Consider the following 16,117-nt stretch of genomic DNA (forward strand, 5'->3'; position numbering starts at 1 on the left):
GTAAATTTTCAACGTGAGGATTTACACTTAGGAAATCATCAAACACTATAAATCAAGGAATGATTACCATTTTGTAGATTGTCTAGACTTAAGAATTATAATGGGAGTGGCTAGGTGGCACAGTGACTAGAGTATTAGCCCTGGAATAAGGAGGACCTGAGTTCAAATATGGCCTCAGACATTTATTAGCCATGTGACTTTGGGCAAGTCACTTAACCGCAATTGCCTGGCCTTCCCCCTCCAAAAAAAAAAAAGCAAAAAAAAAAGTAAGAATTGTAATGGAAAAAATTTTAGCAGTACAAATAAAACTTTCAAATGTGTTGGGCACACATTTTTTTTCCAGAGAATCAGATGTGAAAACACTTAATAGCACACAATTTGGAATGGCAAGGCAAATTGTGGCATTATATATTAGTCAAAAAAAGAAATAAAAGTTTTTTATATTGCTCAGTAATATTTTTAGTATTACTTCATCTTTACTTTTTAGAATATTCTCATATGTCTATTTAGAATTTCTATATTACATTAACGAGCTTATGACTTGTCTACCTAGTCCTGTGCCCAATAAGATCTAAAATTCTAATTGTATGTTTTTAGAAATCCTTGTTTAACCAAGTCTTGGTATGTCAAACAAAACACAAAGGAAGTAAAAACAATTTTTTTTAAAAAGGTGCTGGCCAGAGCAAATTGGGCAGCACACTGGGGGCAAGATGGCAAAGTGGCAAGAGGTGCTGAAAGAGTTCATGGCGGTGACCAAAGCCGAGGGGGACCAGGCCCACTTCTTCTTCGAGTTGGCCAGGCAGGACCTACAGATTGTCCTGGCCAGCTTTTATGAAGACAGAGGTGATGAAGACTTTGTATCACTTTCCCACCCAGTTCAGTGTCCTGAAGCACAGCTTCCAGTGAAAACATGGTGACATGATTCAGAGACCTTGTTCATGCCCAAGGATATGATGAAGATGATGAAGAGAGTCAAAGGTTTTACACCAGAGGCTCAGAGAGAAGTAGACAGCAGATTGTTGGTCCCCCAAGAAAGAAAAGCCCTAATGAGTTGGTGGAAGATCTCTTCAAAGATACCAAGGAACATGGAGCAGTGGCTGTCAATCGAATGGCCTAGAACTCTGGTGAGAGTAGCAAGCCAAAACCATTTGTAGGGGGTGGATACCATCTTGGGGCAGCCACAGAAGATAAATCTGCCTACATAGCAGGAGAAACACGACAATTTTCTGGCCAAGATGTGCATATAGTATTGAAGCTCTGGAACAATGAATTCAGCCTGGACAGTGATAAGCTGAGATGCTACCAAGACCCATCTAATGCCCAGTTTCTGGAGTCTATCCACAGAGGTGAAGTACCTACAGAACCATATGGGGGACAGGTCAACTTGGACATGGAGGACCATCAAGATGAGGACTTTGTAAAACCCAAAGGAACCTTCAAAGCATTCAATGGCAAGAGTCAGAAACTGGGCAACACTATCCCCCAGCTAGTGAACACAAGTTCTCCAACCCACCAAGTAGAAAATGAAGCCAAAGTCAGTTCCTCCATCGCAATTGATAAGTCAGAGCCCACGACTAACATCCAAATCCAGCTTGCTGATGGTGGGAGACTGGTACAGAAATTTAACCACCATCACAGGATTAGTGATATCCAGCTTTTCACTGTCAATGCCCAGCCAGCGATGGCAGCCATGAGCTTTATTTTTATGACTGCCTTTCCCAAAAAAGAGCTGGCTGATGAGAGCCAGACCTTGAAGGAGGCCAACCTGCTCAACAATGTCATTGTCCAGCAGTTAATATAACACCTGCCCTCTCCCCCCATTTCCCTACCCACATACTCTCTCTTTTTCCTCTTTTTTCTGTCCAGAGTGGTCTGCTGTATGAGTAACTCTGCCCTCTGTGTGCACCGTGCAGCACAGTGTCACGTCTCCCCTTAGCTCTGGGTTCTTAGATCTCAGTTGGACATTTTGTTTTATCTTTAGTTGCATTTACTGGGTTTTTGTGATAATCTGTGAACTTTAAAAAATTTAACAAAAACAAACAAAAAAATTACATATCATATCATTACTATACTGTTAAGAAATGATGACTGTTAAATACAGAGAAACATAGAGAAATATACATGAACTGATGTTGAGTGAAATAGAGCCAAGAAAACAATATACACAATAACTACAGCAATGTAAACAAAAAATCAAAACTGAATTTAAAAAATAAGCATGTATTAAAAGAAGAATTAAGAAAAGATACTCTTACTCCACCATTTTGCAGAGGTGGAAGGCCCACAAGTGTTGCACATTTTTTCAGACTTTCTCAATGTATTGATGAATTATACTGATTTTTTTCCTCTTCTTTTTTTAACAACTGAAATAGAAATCTGCATAAAACTAAACAGTGACTGGCACATACAAGGCACTTAATGCTTATTCTGTTCCCTCTTCTGCTTATACTAGATGGCTTTCTGAAAGGTAATTTCTTTTTTGATCTAATTCGTTTACGATAATATCCTTTATAACTAAACCATGTATGCATTTGACAACTATGCTGTACTGAGATGTTGGTCTATAGAAAAGGTTAAGTTGTAAGGAAAATTTCATGGAGGAGTAATCCTGCCTCTACCTGAATAAGGGAAGAAAAAAAGTTTGGACAGAACTCAAAAGAAGTGGCACAATCAACTGAAGGGTTTTTGGTTTTTTTGTTATTTTTTCTGAATAGGGTTAAGACCTGTATATGTTTGTTTTAAAAGGAAGGGGGGATAGGAGAAAAAGAGATACTAAATAAAGTGCAAATACTAGTATCCCATTCTACAAATAATGAAACTGATTCTCAGGAAGTTTAAAAATCCAACTTGCAAAGTCACAGACCCAGTAGTTCCAACCCAGGTTTCCTGATTCCTGGTTCAGTGTTCTTTAACTAAACCATGCTACTTTTTCTAGTAAGTGGATGGGTTATTAATAAATAGCAGAAGAGAAAAGGATTTCCATTAAGCTAGAGGAAAGGCTGGGTAAAAGGAAAGGGAATAAGCATTTATATAGTGCCTACTATGTACCAGGCACTATGCTAAGTGCTTTACAAATGTTATTTCATTTGAAACTCACAAAAATCATGTGAGGTAGTTGCTGTTATTATCCCCATTTTACAGTTGAGGAAACTGAGCCAAAGAGAGGTTAGTGATTTATCTGGAGTCACAAGGTTGATAAGCGTTTATGGTTGAATTTGAACTCAAGTCTTCCTGACTCCAGACCCAGTGTTCTCAATACTATGTGACATGCATTGCCTTAAATACTAAAAGACTGCTTAAGGGGTGGCCAGGTAGCACAGCGAGTAAGAGCACCGGCTCCAGTGTTGAGAAGACCTGGAGATCGAATCCCGGGCTCAGACACTTAGCACCCACCCAGAAACACCTGGCCGTGTAACCTTGAGCAAGTTACTTAACCCCAATTGCTTAGGGGAGGCCAGGTGACTCAGCGAGTAAGAGCACCGGCTCCAGTGTCAGGATGACTTGGATCAAATCTGGGCTCAGATACTCAGCACCACAGCCAGAAATAACTGGCCGTGTAACCTTGAGCAAGTTACTTAACCCTGATTGCTTTAAAAAAAAAAAAAAGACTGCTTAAAAAAAATTATATATATATATATATGCAAACATTATACAGATTCCCTACATTACAAAACCACAATAAAGTTCCTATCAGGTCATCTTATAAAGGTATATGGTGGGAAAAGTAGTAGCTTTGACATTTTTAAGACCTAAATTCACTCTGTTATTTGCCTTAAGCAAATTACTTCATCTCTCTGGTTCTGAGTTTCCTCATCTGTAAAAGATTGGGGTTTGACACGAGATAATTTCTACAATTCCTTTCAGCTCTATACCAATGATCATGTTATTTGAATTAGAGAAAAGGATGGAAACATCTAGTAAGTAGGAATATCACAGCCTATTGATTGCAAATTAATAAAGATGGCTTATATCAAGTTACCCTCTTACTATAGAGATTATCCTTTGATTCTACCATATACAAAAATGAATCTAAGAAGCAATGAGCCAAACCTCCCACAAATAGAAATTTTCTGAATGTGCCCAAAATTTCCTTCCTCCATGAATAGTGGAGATCATGCCAGTTTGTTTAACACATCTCTACATAAAAATTCCTCTGGCTGCTCATATCTTAACAACAGGAAATCTCATCTTAGAAAATTTATTCAAATATTTTAAAAGTGCATTCATCATTTACTACGCAGTCTGTCTTCTATGCAAGAGCATAACCCCAGAGTTCATTTTTAGGAGGGGTGATATTAAACAACCACAAGGAAACCTTGAATTTTGCCCTTTAAAAGCTCAGATTCAGCTGAAATTAGAATCATATCATCCCTCCATAGTCAGTACTTTAGACAAATTGGCATAAAGTGGTCATGTGATGTGGTCAAGACCAAAGCTGCATCTGACCAATTTAGAACACTAATACTACAATTAACAAAATAGCTGTAATCCAAAAAAGATCACTCAAATGTTTTTTTTCAATATCAGCTAAAAATCTACATATGACATATGGAAATTATAGAACAAAATCTGTTAATGCATATATGCCACAGCCTTTTTCTTCCCACACAACCAGATGCTCCTTATGTAGCATAAACCCAAGACACCTGCATAAAGCACTAAACTCCTGTGAAAATCTATCTATGACAGTATTAGGTCAAATTCTAGGATGAGTTTTCATACATACTGGGGAATGACTTCCACATAAAGAGACTTGAAATCACTTAATGTCACCAAGGTGGTTGGGGCTATGTATACTATTAAGCTTTGTAAATTCATAGAGTGTAAACTAAAAATTTAATAATTTAAGTTGCTTTATGTGCTACAAAAAATAAATCTTGCATAAACAGTCATTGAATATTGCCTCAATGAAGAAGCAGAAACATGATCCAGGACGCAAAATACAAAAACAAAAAAAGTGTGTGTATATGTCAACACATAGATATATAAATATGTAGATATAAATTCCTCATCCCTCATCACTCAATTCCTCATTCCCATCCCCCTACGCCCTCTCACCTCAAAGTTTCAAAGAAACACTACCCAGCTGTGCTCTATGGAATGCCTAGCCCATAGGCAACAAATTTTCCTTCATCTTAAATCTATTCCTCTCTCACTCCTTCCATTCACTAGCTCTTACTGAAACCTGGCTCCCCCATGAACCTCTTTCCTGAACTGGCTGTACCCTCATTCATTCCCCTTTGCTTACTGCTGGAGCAGCGGGGAGTTGGAATACCCCACTGCTAGGTCCAGATTCTCCCCCTGCCTCCATCATTCAGCAACTTCTCTTTCTTTGAGGTTCATGCTATTCATATCTACTACCCAATCAAAATCCTGATAGCTGCTGTCTACAAACCCAAGTCATTCCTCTTCTTTATTTAATGAGTTTGAGATCTGGCTCACAATTTTTTTCTCCCCCTCAACTTCTGCCCTCATACTAGAGGATTTCCACATAAATACTGACACTCCTTTAAATACCCTAGCACTCAATTTCTCAACCTACTTATTTCCCATGAACTAAAACTGAGATGGTCATTGTTTCATCACCCATAAATGTTATCACCTCTATGTTCAAGAATTCTGAAACACTTCTATCTGACCACTATCTAACATCTTTTCACCTTTCCCTCTACTTTACCTTACAAATTCCTACTCTTCTTCCACATCAGAACCTCTCAATTCTTTCCCAGGCTATCTACCCTGCAACAATCACTCTTTCCTCTTTTCTCATCTGGACTCCTTGGTCAACCAGTTCAAGTGTAACTGTCCTTCTCTCTTGGATCTCCAGCCCCCTTATATCATCAACTACACTCAGTCAAGCCTCAGACTTGGATTACTTCCACCACTCCCTCATTTGCTCCTACAATTACTCCTACAGTGCCACTGAATAAAAAAGGAGAAAACCACACAACCATTCTGACTGGGCCCTCACAACTGTTAGGCAATGCTATTATACCTCTCCTATCAATTCACTATCCTATTCTACCACACCTTTTCATTCCTCCTCCAACCTCCTATGGCTACTCCCATCAGTCTCTCAACTGGTAACATTTCCTCATATTTTACAGGAAAAAAATTGGGGCCATTTACTTTGTACTCCCTCTTTTCCCCTTTTATTACCCATATGCCTTCTACCACTATCTCCTTTTTCACCCCTGTGTGACATGAAGTAGCCTTACTCCTTACTAAGGCTATACCCTCTACTTGTTCAAACAATCTCATTCCATTCTGTTACCTCCAAGATTTCTCCCTGTCATCCACACACTATCACTTATTTTCAGTCTCACCTTGTCAAATGGTTTATTCCCTTCTGCTTATAAATATGCCCAACACTCCCTCATTCTGAAAAAAAATTCACTTGATCCTTCCATACTCACTATTGGCCTATATTTCCCCTGCCCTTTGTAGCTCTACTCCTCAAAAAAGTCATCTACAATAACTGACTTCACTTTCTTTCCTCTCACTCTCTTAACTTTTTTTTAACACAGCTTACAACCTAACCATTCCATGGAAACTGCTCCCTCAAAGGTTACTAATAATCTCTTAGTTGCTAAATCCAAGGACCTTTCCTCTATCCTCATTATCCTTGACCTCTCTGCAGTCTTTGATACTGTTCATCACTCTCTTCTCTTTGAAATTCTCTTCAATCTAGATTTTGGAGACACCACTTTCACCCAGTTATCCTCCAACCTATCTGATTGCTCCTTCTCTCTCTCTCCTTTGCTGGAGTATACTCCAGATCATGTCCTCTAACTGTAGATGTCCCTCCAGGTTCCATCCTAGGCCCTCTTCTCTTCTACTTCACTCTCATCAGCTCGCAGGGATTTAATTGCCATCTCAATGCTGATGATTCTCAAATACCTATCCTGTGCCAATCTCTCTGCTGATCTCCAGTCTCACTTCTCCAACTACCTTTTAGATATCTCTAACTAGATATCCAGTAGACATCTTAAACTCAAAATGTGCAAAAAAGATTTATCTTTTCCCCTAAATTCATCCCTTGTCTCCTATCTTCCCTATGACTATTAAGGACATCATCCTTCCAATGCCTCAGGCCCCCAACCTGGAAGTCATCCTGGATTCCTAACTATCCTTCACCCCTTGCCCCATATCCAATATGCTACCAAAACCTGTCAATTTCACCTTCATATCATCTCTTGAATACATTCCCTTCTTTCCACGGACACTGCCACCACTCTGGTACAGGCCCACATGTCTGTAATAGCCTGCTGGTGGATCAGCCCAACTCTTCTCACTCAAAACCATCCTCCAATCAAACATTAAAATGATCTTCCTGAAGCACAAGTCCAACCATGTCACCTCCCTACTCAGTAAACTCCAGGACCAAATACAAAATGGTTTTTTTTGGCATTCAAAACCCATCATAATCTAGTCTCCCTCTACACTTCCATTCTTCTTATGTCTTGATCTCCAACATGTATTCTTCCAGCCAATTACAATGGCTACCTGTACATCCCACAAAAAACATTCTATCTCTCTAATCTTAGAATATTCTCTGGCTGTTACTCAGACATGGAGTGCTCTCCCTCCTCCACTCCAACTATCGACCTCCCTAACTTCCTTTAAATCCCAACTGAAATCCCATCTGAGGGGCATCTTCAGTTGTCCTGATCTTTACCTTGCAACTGAACTCAGATGGCTTCAAAAGAGAAAGAGCTGCTGGTGACTTTGCACAACCTTCCCTCACTTAAATCCAATTCACTTGCAAGTAATGGCATCATCTTTCTTATGTCATGGTCCTCTTTGAGCATGAAGGACAAACAACAACAAAATTCCATCTTTTACTGAAAGCCTTCTCAAATCCATCCTAATTTTAGTACCTTTGCTCTTTTAATTGCTTCCTATTTATCCTATTTAGTTATTTCCTATTATCCTGCTTTGTATATATTTATTTTAATGTTGTCTCCCCATTAAATTGTAAGCTCGTTGAGGGCAGAGAATGTCTTTTCCCTTTCTTTGTATCCCCACTTTTTTTTCCAAATTCTTTATTAACTTCTGATTTACATCATTCATTTCCGTCAGATTTTGAGTAACAAATTTTCTCCCTGTTTTTCCCCTACCCACCACCCCAAAATAGCAGTCCCACAGGATATTCCTTCCTCCAATCTGCTCTCTCCCATATTTTCTCGCATACCCCTTTCGACTTTTCCACTCCATGCCCCAGTGCCTGTATCTTATTTCCCAATTACATGTAAAATAGTATTAATAATAGTATATATATATATATATATTTGAGTATTTGATTTTAAAACTTTGAATTCCAGATTCATTCCCTTCCTCCCTTGTCACCCACCCTTACTGAGAAGATAAGCAGTTCATTATAGGTTGTACATGTGTGGCTAATGCAAAACAATAACATAGTAGATATACTGTAAAAGACTGGCTATTTTTCCCTCCCTCCTATTCCATCTCCCACTTGTTCTATTCTCTACTTTGATCCCGTCCCTTTTCAAAAGTGGGTGCTTCTAACTTCCCTCCCCCCCAGCCTGCCCTCCCTTCCATCATCCCCCCTCTCGTCCCCTTCCCTCCCTACTCCCCTGGAGGGTGAGATACCCTATTTAATGTGTATTTCATTCCCTCCTCAAGCCAAATTCAATGGGAATAAGGTTGACCCATTCCCTTTTGCCTTCCTATTCTTCCCCTCCATTGCAACCATTTTCCCTTGCCTCTTCTATATGAGATAGTTTACCCCATTCTGTCTCTCCCCATCTCTTCTCATTATATTCCTCTCTCACCTCTTAATTTCACCTTTTAAGTATCATCCCTTCCTGTTAAATCGGTCCTGTGCCATCTATGTATACCTGTAAACATATATACATACATTCACATATGTACTGATATGCCCATATACCCTCATATATATATATATATATATATATATATATATATATATATATATATTCCCTTCAACTACTGAGAAAAGTTTCATAAGTTACAATTATTGTTTTTCCACGTAGGAATGTTAATAGTTCAATTTTGATAAGTTTTATGATTTCTTTTCCCTGTTTACCCTCTCATGCTTCTCTTGCTTCTTGTATCTGAATGTCACATTTTCTATTCAACTCTGGGTTTTTTCAGCAAGAATGCTTGAAAGTCCTCTATTCCACTGAATGACCATATTTTCCCCTGAAACATGATACTCAGTTTTGCTGGGTAGGTGACTCTTGGTTTTAACCCCAGCTCCTTTGACCTCTGGAATATCATATTCCAGGCCCTTAGACCCCTCAGTGTAGAAGCTGCCAGATCCTGTGTTATCTTGATTGCGTTTCCACAATATTCAAATTGTTTCTTCCTGGCTGCTTGTAATATTCTCTCCTTAATCTGGGAATTCCGGAACCTGGCTATAATATTCCTAGGAGTTTTCTTTTGGGGATTTTTTCCAGGAGGTGATCGGTGGATTCTTTCAACCTCTATTTTGCCCTCTAGTTCTAAAACAGCAGGGCAGTTTTCTTTGAGAACTTCCTATAGGATGATTTCAAGTGTTCTTTCTTTGATCATGGCTTTCAGGTAGTCCAGTCATTTTTAAATTATCTCTCCTGGATCTATTTTCCAGGTCGGTAGTTTTTCCCATGAGATATTTCACATTCCCTTGTATTCTTTCATTTGTTTGGATCTGTTTAACAGCATCTTGATTTCTCATAAAGTTATTAGCCTCCATTTGCTCCAATCTAATTCTGAAGCAATGATTCTCCTTATTGAGCTTTTGAGATTCTTTTTCCATCTGGCAAATTTGGCTTTTTAAGGCATTCTTCCCCTCATTGCCTTTTTGAGCCTCTTTTGCCATTTGAGTTAATCTATTTTTTAAGGTAGTATTTTCCTCAGTCAGGCTGTTGACTTTCATTTCATAATTTTCTTGCATTGTTCTCATTTCTCTTCCCAATTTTTCCTCCACTTCTCTTATCTGCTTCTTAAGGTCCTCTATGGCCTGCAACTACCTCGTATTTTCCTTTGAAGCTTTTGGTGCAGGAGTTCTAACTTCACTGTCTTCCTCCTGTTCCATGCTTTGCTCCTTTTTGTCCCCAAAATAGGAGTGTAATGTTGGAATCTTCTGTCTGCTTTGTTTCCTTTGCCTGGTCACATCACCCCTCAGTCACTTGATCCCTGGGCTTTTTGCCACAGTAGGACTCTGCCACCAGACATGGGAGCTTTCGTCCCAAATGCTGGGGTTTTCTCAGCTGCCGGAGATATTAGATGGGTGCCCCCTCTGAGGTCTCCACACGCTCTAGCAAGCTGGACACACACCCCAGCCCCTCCACCCTAGACTGCAATCCAAGAAGGTTAAAGCAAGAGTGATTACCCCTCAGACTGGTGCTTGGTCTCCCTATACTCTGCAAGCCAGGAGCTGAAGCTGCCACATGGCACTGGCTGGCTGTGCCAGTGTCTCAGTGGCTTCTCGCCCCAGGGGTAAAAGCCACTCACTACCACTTACTGAGTCCCAAATTCCAGACTGCACTGACCTTTCACTTTGTCCTTCACATCTATGTGTTGATAAATCTGGAAACAGCCACAGCTGCTGCTTATCTGGGGTCCCTCCGGCCCGCGACTGGTCAGGCCCACCCTGGGACTGAAGCCTCAGCGTGGGGCTGGGCTCGGCTCCCAGAATGCTGTGCTGGCCGATTCCTGCCAGCCTGCCAGGCTGTCCTCAGCGGGAGGTTAGCTTCTCTGTGTCATTTTGCGGGTTCTACTGTATCCCCACTTCTTAATGCTGTGCCTGACATATAGCAGGCACTTAATAAATGTTTACAGATTGGTTGATGTAGAGATGTGTGTGTATGCATATACATATATATATGCCAATAATTTAGATGTAGAAGTGTAGTATTTTGTTATAAATGCAGTATTAAGATAAGTTATTTCTACCATCACCCCTTCTGAAATTTATAGTTCCACTGACTAACATATGTAGAAATATTAATTTTTAAGGTTCTCTGTGTATGATTGACTTCTCTTCACAAGACCATGAGGGTACTGTATTACTCCTATTTGTACCTCCCACCCTTACCTGGCATAATCGTCTGTAAGAAAAGGAACAAAATTTATATTTGCTAAATTTGAATACACTGGAAATTAGTTATGAAAAGTCATCAAGTAACCACTGCACTAATCTATATTCAGTAAAAAATCAGGAAAAGCTTTGCCCAGGAATTAAGGCATTCACACACATTACACAGACAGGCAGAAATAAATACACACACACACACACACACACATTTTGTTTCTGATCTCTTTAATCAAAAGCTTTTCTTGAAACATTTTCACTTCATGCTGCAATACTGGAAGCTTTTTCTAGCTTTTATTTTCACATTTAGCACTGAAAGTTCACCTTATAACTCTGAAGCTAGACAAATTCACTCCTCATAAATCTTTCTCCATAAATGTTAAAAGACAGAGAACATTCCATAAGCTTCCCAAAGACAAATGAATATTCAGGTATTAAAGTGCAAAGCATCGTCCCAGCAAGAAAACTGAAAGAAAAATATGCAGAGATGCTTAAGCAGTTCTGCCAAGCAGATAGCTCTAATTGTAATAGCTGAGGCTCTACACTTCTTGTTTTTAAAACAAGAAGCATTAAGAGAAAAAATAATAATGTTGCCACACCCTGAAAAGCAAGCATCTAAACAGCCCCTTGAATGATGTTCACAAGGGACAGTTTCAGACAACTTTCCCTATTCATGAAACCAGAAGAAATGAAGGAATCCTTTGATATTTTTATCTTTTCCTTTGATTGCTGCATCTAACACAACAGGAAAGAAAAAGCCCTGAAGCCCCTATTACCCAGAATAATAGAAGGAATAACAGCTTTTGTTGAGGTTCATGATCTTATGAACAAGAGACCATATAATTTATGCAAACAGGGAACTGGGCTTTAAACCTCCTTAAATTCTCACAAGTGAGATATTGCAGTTTCAAATAACTACCTGCTAACGAGAAATGTAAAAGGGAAAAAGAAGTCACTGACTCCTGAATTTGTAGTTAAGAAGGCTTAGATTGCTAGGGCCATCTTTGTGATCTTTGGGAACTCACAGAAATCCTTGGACTCCCATCTAGAGATGGACATAAAAGGCCTCATCCTTTCATCAAGAAACTGATCTGGGAAGCAGATAAAGTACAGTGATCAGCCTGAAAACCAAAGAACGGATTAATTCCATTAATTATGTGCAGGATCATACTGTGTCAGGGAAATAATATGAACCTGAATCTTAGGCACATAGAGGGGGAAGCTCATGTAAATATACATCAGTACAGAGGTAAGAAAATGTGTACTGGTCCTAATATTCAAAGCCAGATCCAAGACAAAGGGTAAACAAAGAAAGTAACCACAGAAGGTATGACATAATATAGAATGCACATATTTCTAGTACCAGAAAATATCACTTTGTGATAAGTCAAGCTGCATATATTACAATAAAGGATGGGGCTATAGGAGAGGTATAATTTTCAAAGTCAGCCTAAGCCTTATCTTATCTCCACTTAGAGTACAATGACTGTAACAAACTAGAGGTGGCCTGGGCAATTAATATACTGAACCTGGCTAGGTGTCCTGGGCATTTACCGCTATAGTAATCACACTTCTCTGCATATACTGAAAGTAGGGACAGTGCCCTGAGTCAGAGCATATTCTGTCTAAAGGCCTAGAATAATGGGTATTGTCTGGTCCATCAATTGGATATGATCCAACCTTGATCTCAGAATCATACTCTGTGGACCATGTTCCTGGCTCCTCTTCCATTAATGGACTCTCATCATACACATAAAATATGCTATTAGTAACAGTCCTACTGATAACTGCTAGACACAAGAAGAAAGAAAAATTCAAAAGGTTGACAACTCATTCTTCATTTTACTTGAATCTGAAGAGATAATACATGACAAGCTGGCCAGAAAGGTTGTGGTGAGAGAATAGGAGTGGGGAAAGCAGAGAAAAGGAACAAGTTGTGTATTCCCCATTGCAAAATGGAAAATCAAATGGATAAATTTTTCTTTTTAAAGCAATCGGGGTTAAGTAACTTGCTCAAGGCTACACGGCCAGTTATTTCTGGGTGTGGTGCCAAGTATCTGCACCCGGATTTGATCCCCAGGTCATCCCAACACTGGAGCCAGTGCTCTTACTCGCTGAGCCACCTGGCCGCCCCAAAATGGATAATTTTTAAAACAGTAGTGATGCTATTAATTAATTGGTAGGTACAAATTTGCTAATTCTAGAAATTAGAAATAGACTCAGTCAAGTGACCCAACATGTATACAAAAAACACAGAGTAGATCACACCACTAGGCTTATACTGCCTCCTACCCTCAAAGAGATCAAAGATATTAAGGTCCCATACATACCAAAATATTCACAGCAATATTATTTGTGGTAGCAAACACATAAAGACAAAACAAACACCCTTCTATTATACAAATATGACTACAATAAAATATCCATATGAATGACAAATATGAAGAATTCCAAAAAGCAATGAAAGAATGATATGAGACAATGAAGAATGAGGTAAGTAGAAGAGGGAAAACAATGTACACACACAATGACTACTACAGTTCTACAGGAAAGAATAAAACAAAACTAGAAACTCTGATTATTCTAGGCACCTAAAGCACCAAAGACCAGGAAAGACCAAAAAAGAACCTCCCTACTTTCATAGCAGAGGTGGGAAACTACAGATGGGAATAGTATATATGATGTCAGACATGATCAATGAGTTGAGTGGTTTTGCTGAACTGCTGTGTGCGTGTGTGTCTGTGTGTATGTTCAATCTTTGTTACAAGAAGTGGTTTACTAAGTAAAGGATATATATGTAAATGAAGGTGTTATAAAAACAGAAGGAATAAAAAAAATTTAACAGAAATAATCATTCACTGGGTGTATGAAAACCCTCTCTCAACTATGATACACAATGTCACCAACAATGTGAGGCAAATATGTATCACACCATATTTGGAGACAAAGTTACCAAATTCCTAATTTTCAAACTTGAAAAGCACTTCTTTGTGAAATCTGAACTTTCCTTTCACATCTGCATCACAGGTGAGCATCTATTTCTAGAATTATGCCAGTCAACCAGCAAAACTCTCACATGCAAATATCTCCTCTTTAGAGTGAATTTTACAGTTAAGACAGTGTTTGAGCCATGCTGATGGTAATCAGCAGCTCCATTACAAGTCCTTTTATTTGGTGCTGAACCATTAAAGCTCATGTGCTAGTTACTTGCTTCATATTACAACACTGCTTTTATCAGATTCCTGATACTGATGAGTAATGCTATTTATGTACTTTTAATCAAAGATTTAATTAACACTACCTCATGCAAGAAACACAAACATGTTTTAAGAGCTTAATTTTAAATGTAGTTTTTTTAACAAGTGTGTGACATAGCAACCCTCTTTTTTGAAATGGCTAAATCAAGCACCTTAGAGAAAATACATGTAATTGAGACATAGCCAGCTGGCCAAACTACCCAAGGCAAAAATCTTTTCTACCTGGAAGTTTTTATGTTGCTTATGTTCATTTTCAATGCTCATCAATTTATGTGTTCTCATATTACTCTTTCTTATAAAAGACTCTATTAAAGATCATTGAATCAACTGATTATTAAAGTCTATTGAATCAATCAAAAAGCATGTAGTGAAAATACTAAAACTAAGATATTAAAACAATTTGTGACATACTGTGAAAAATCCAGAGCAATCTAGAATATTGAATTGTTAAATAAATTACTAGTTTGTCCTCTTATTGGTCAGAGGGGTAGAACTGAGAATCGAGGCTCCTGTATTTTGGCAACAGCAACATTAATGTCTCATTCAGTGTTACTTGATAATTCATTTAGTCAATGAATTCAGGGCACAGTTTAATTTCCTCCTTCAAAAGAAGGCTCTTTCCTGACCCACTCTTCCAATTGTCTGAGCTTCACCTCCAACAAAGAGAAATTATTTTTTGTTATGTTTGTATGTATGTGTGTGTGTGTGTGTGTGTGTGTGTGTGTGTACATTGTTGTTCTACTCCCATAAGCTTCTTGAGAGCACAGGCTGTTTTTATTTTTGTCTCTTCATCTCCTTTTTTGTCTCAGCATTCTAAGCATGCACATCAGGTACTTTTAAAATGTTTTGGATTGACTTGAACTACATTTTTCTCTCAATAAAAAAACTACTTCAGATCTTATTAGGCACCTTTATGCAAAGTAGCAGTAATACATTGGAGCTAGGGAGATTCCCTTCAGATCAACTTCTCATCCTGGGCACTGTGACTATACCCATGACAACCTTACCCAACACTGAAAAGACTGCCAGCCACTTTCTTTTTTTCTTTTTGGAGAGGGAAGGGCAGGGCAATTAGGGTTAAGTGATTTGCCCAGGGTCACTGGGCTATTAAGTGTTAAATGTCTGAGGCCGGATTTGAACTCAAGCTCTCCTGACTCCAAGGCCAGTGCTCTATTCATTGCACCAGCTAGCTCCCCCAATATTTTTTCATAGCCTTTATAATTCTTTTTTTTTTGCTTATTTTTTTTGGGGGGGGGAGGACAAGGCAATTGGGGTTAAGTGATTTGCCCCAGGGTCACATGGTTAGTTTTTGTGTTAAGTGTCTGAGCCCGATTTGAATTCAGGTCCTCCTGACTCCAGGGCCGGTGTTCTATTCACTTCGCCACCTAGCTGCCTCCTGCCAGCCACTTCTAAAATGGAATGATGCAGGCATATTTCCCCAGTAGCACTCCTGGTCAAAAATTTCAAGGGAACTGAAGGTAAGCAAAAAAAAAAAACAACAACAACATATAAACAAAAGGTTATTTGTATAAACCATAGAGAAGGAAACACATTTGTATAAACCACAGAGAAGGAAACACATAGATCCTAGAGATAAGGTATGATGGAATAAATACTTTAGCATCCCCAAAAGTAATTAAAACTGACAGAGAAAAGAAGAAGAGCTAGTACTATAACAAAGTCATAACTCGGGGTGGCCAGGTAGCACAGCGAGTAAGAGCACCTACCCCAGAATCGGGATAACCTGGGATCGAATCCGGGGCTCAGACACTTAGCACCCACCCAGAAACACCTGGCCGTG

General features: G+C 39.0%; 1 protein-coding gene and 1 pseudogene across 15 annotated transcripts in view; one reads left to right on the forward strand and one right to left on the reverse strand.

Annotated features, from left to right (window-relative positions):
• The window catches only part of BCAS3 (BCAS3 microtubule associated cell migration factor), a 795,613-nt gene that overhangs the window by 705,838 nt on the left and 73,658 nt on the right, over nt 1-16,117 (reverse strand). The gene's annotated exons all lie outside the window — the stretch shown is intronic.
• Nucleotides 675-1,840, forward strand: LOC138153634 (NSFL1 cofactor p47 pseudogene; annotated as a pseudogene).

This window comes from Petaurus breviceps, unplaced genomic scaffold (genome assembly GCF_028583685.1).
Source record: "Petaurus breviceps papuanus isolate PSGF00001 unplaced genomic scaffold, PetGlider_PUasm1.0 91023, whole genome shotgun sequence".
Classification (NCBI taxonomy): Eukaryota; Metazoa; Chordata; class Mammalia; order Diprotodontia; family Petauridae; genus Petaurus; species Petaurus breviceps.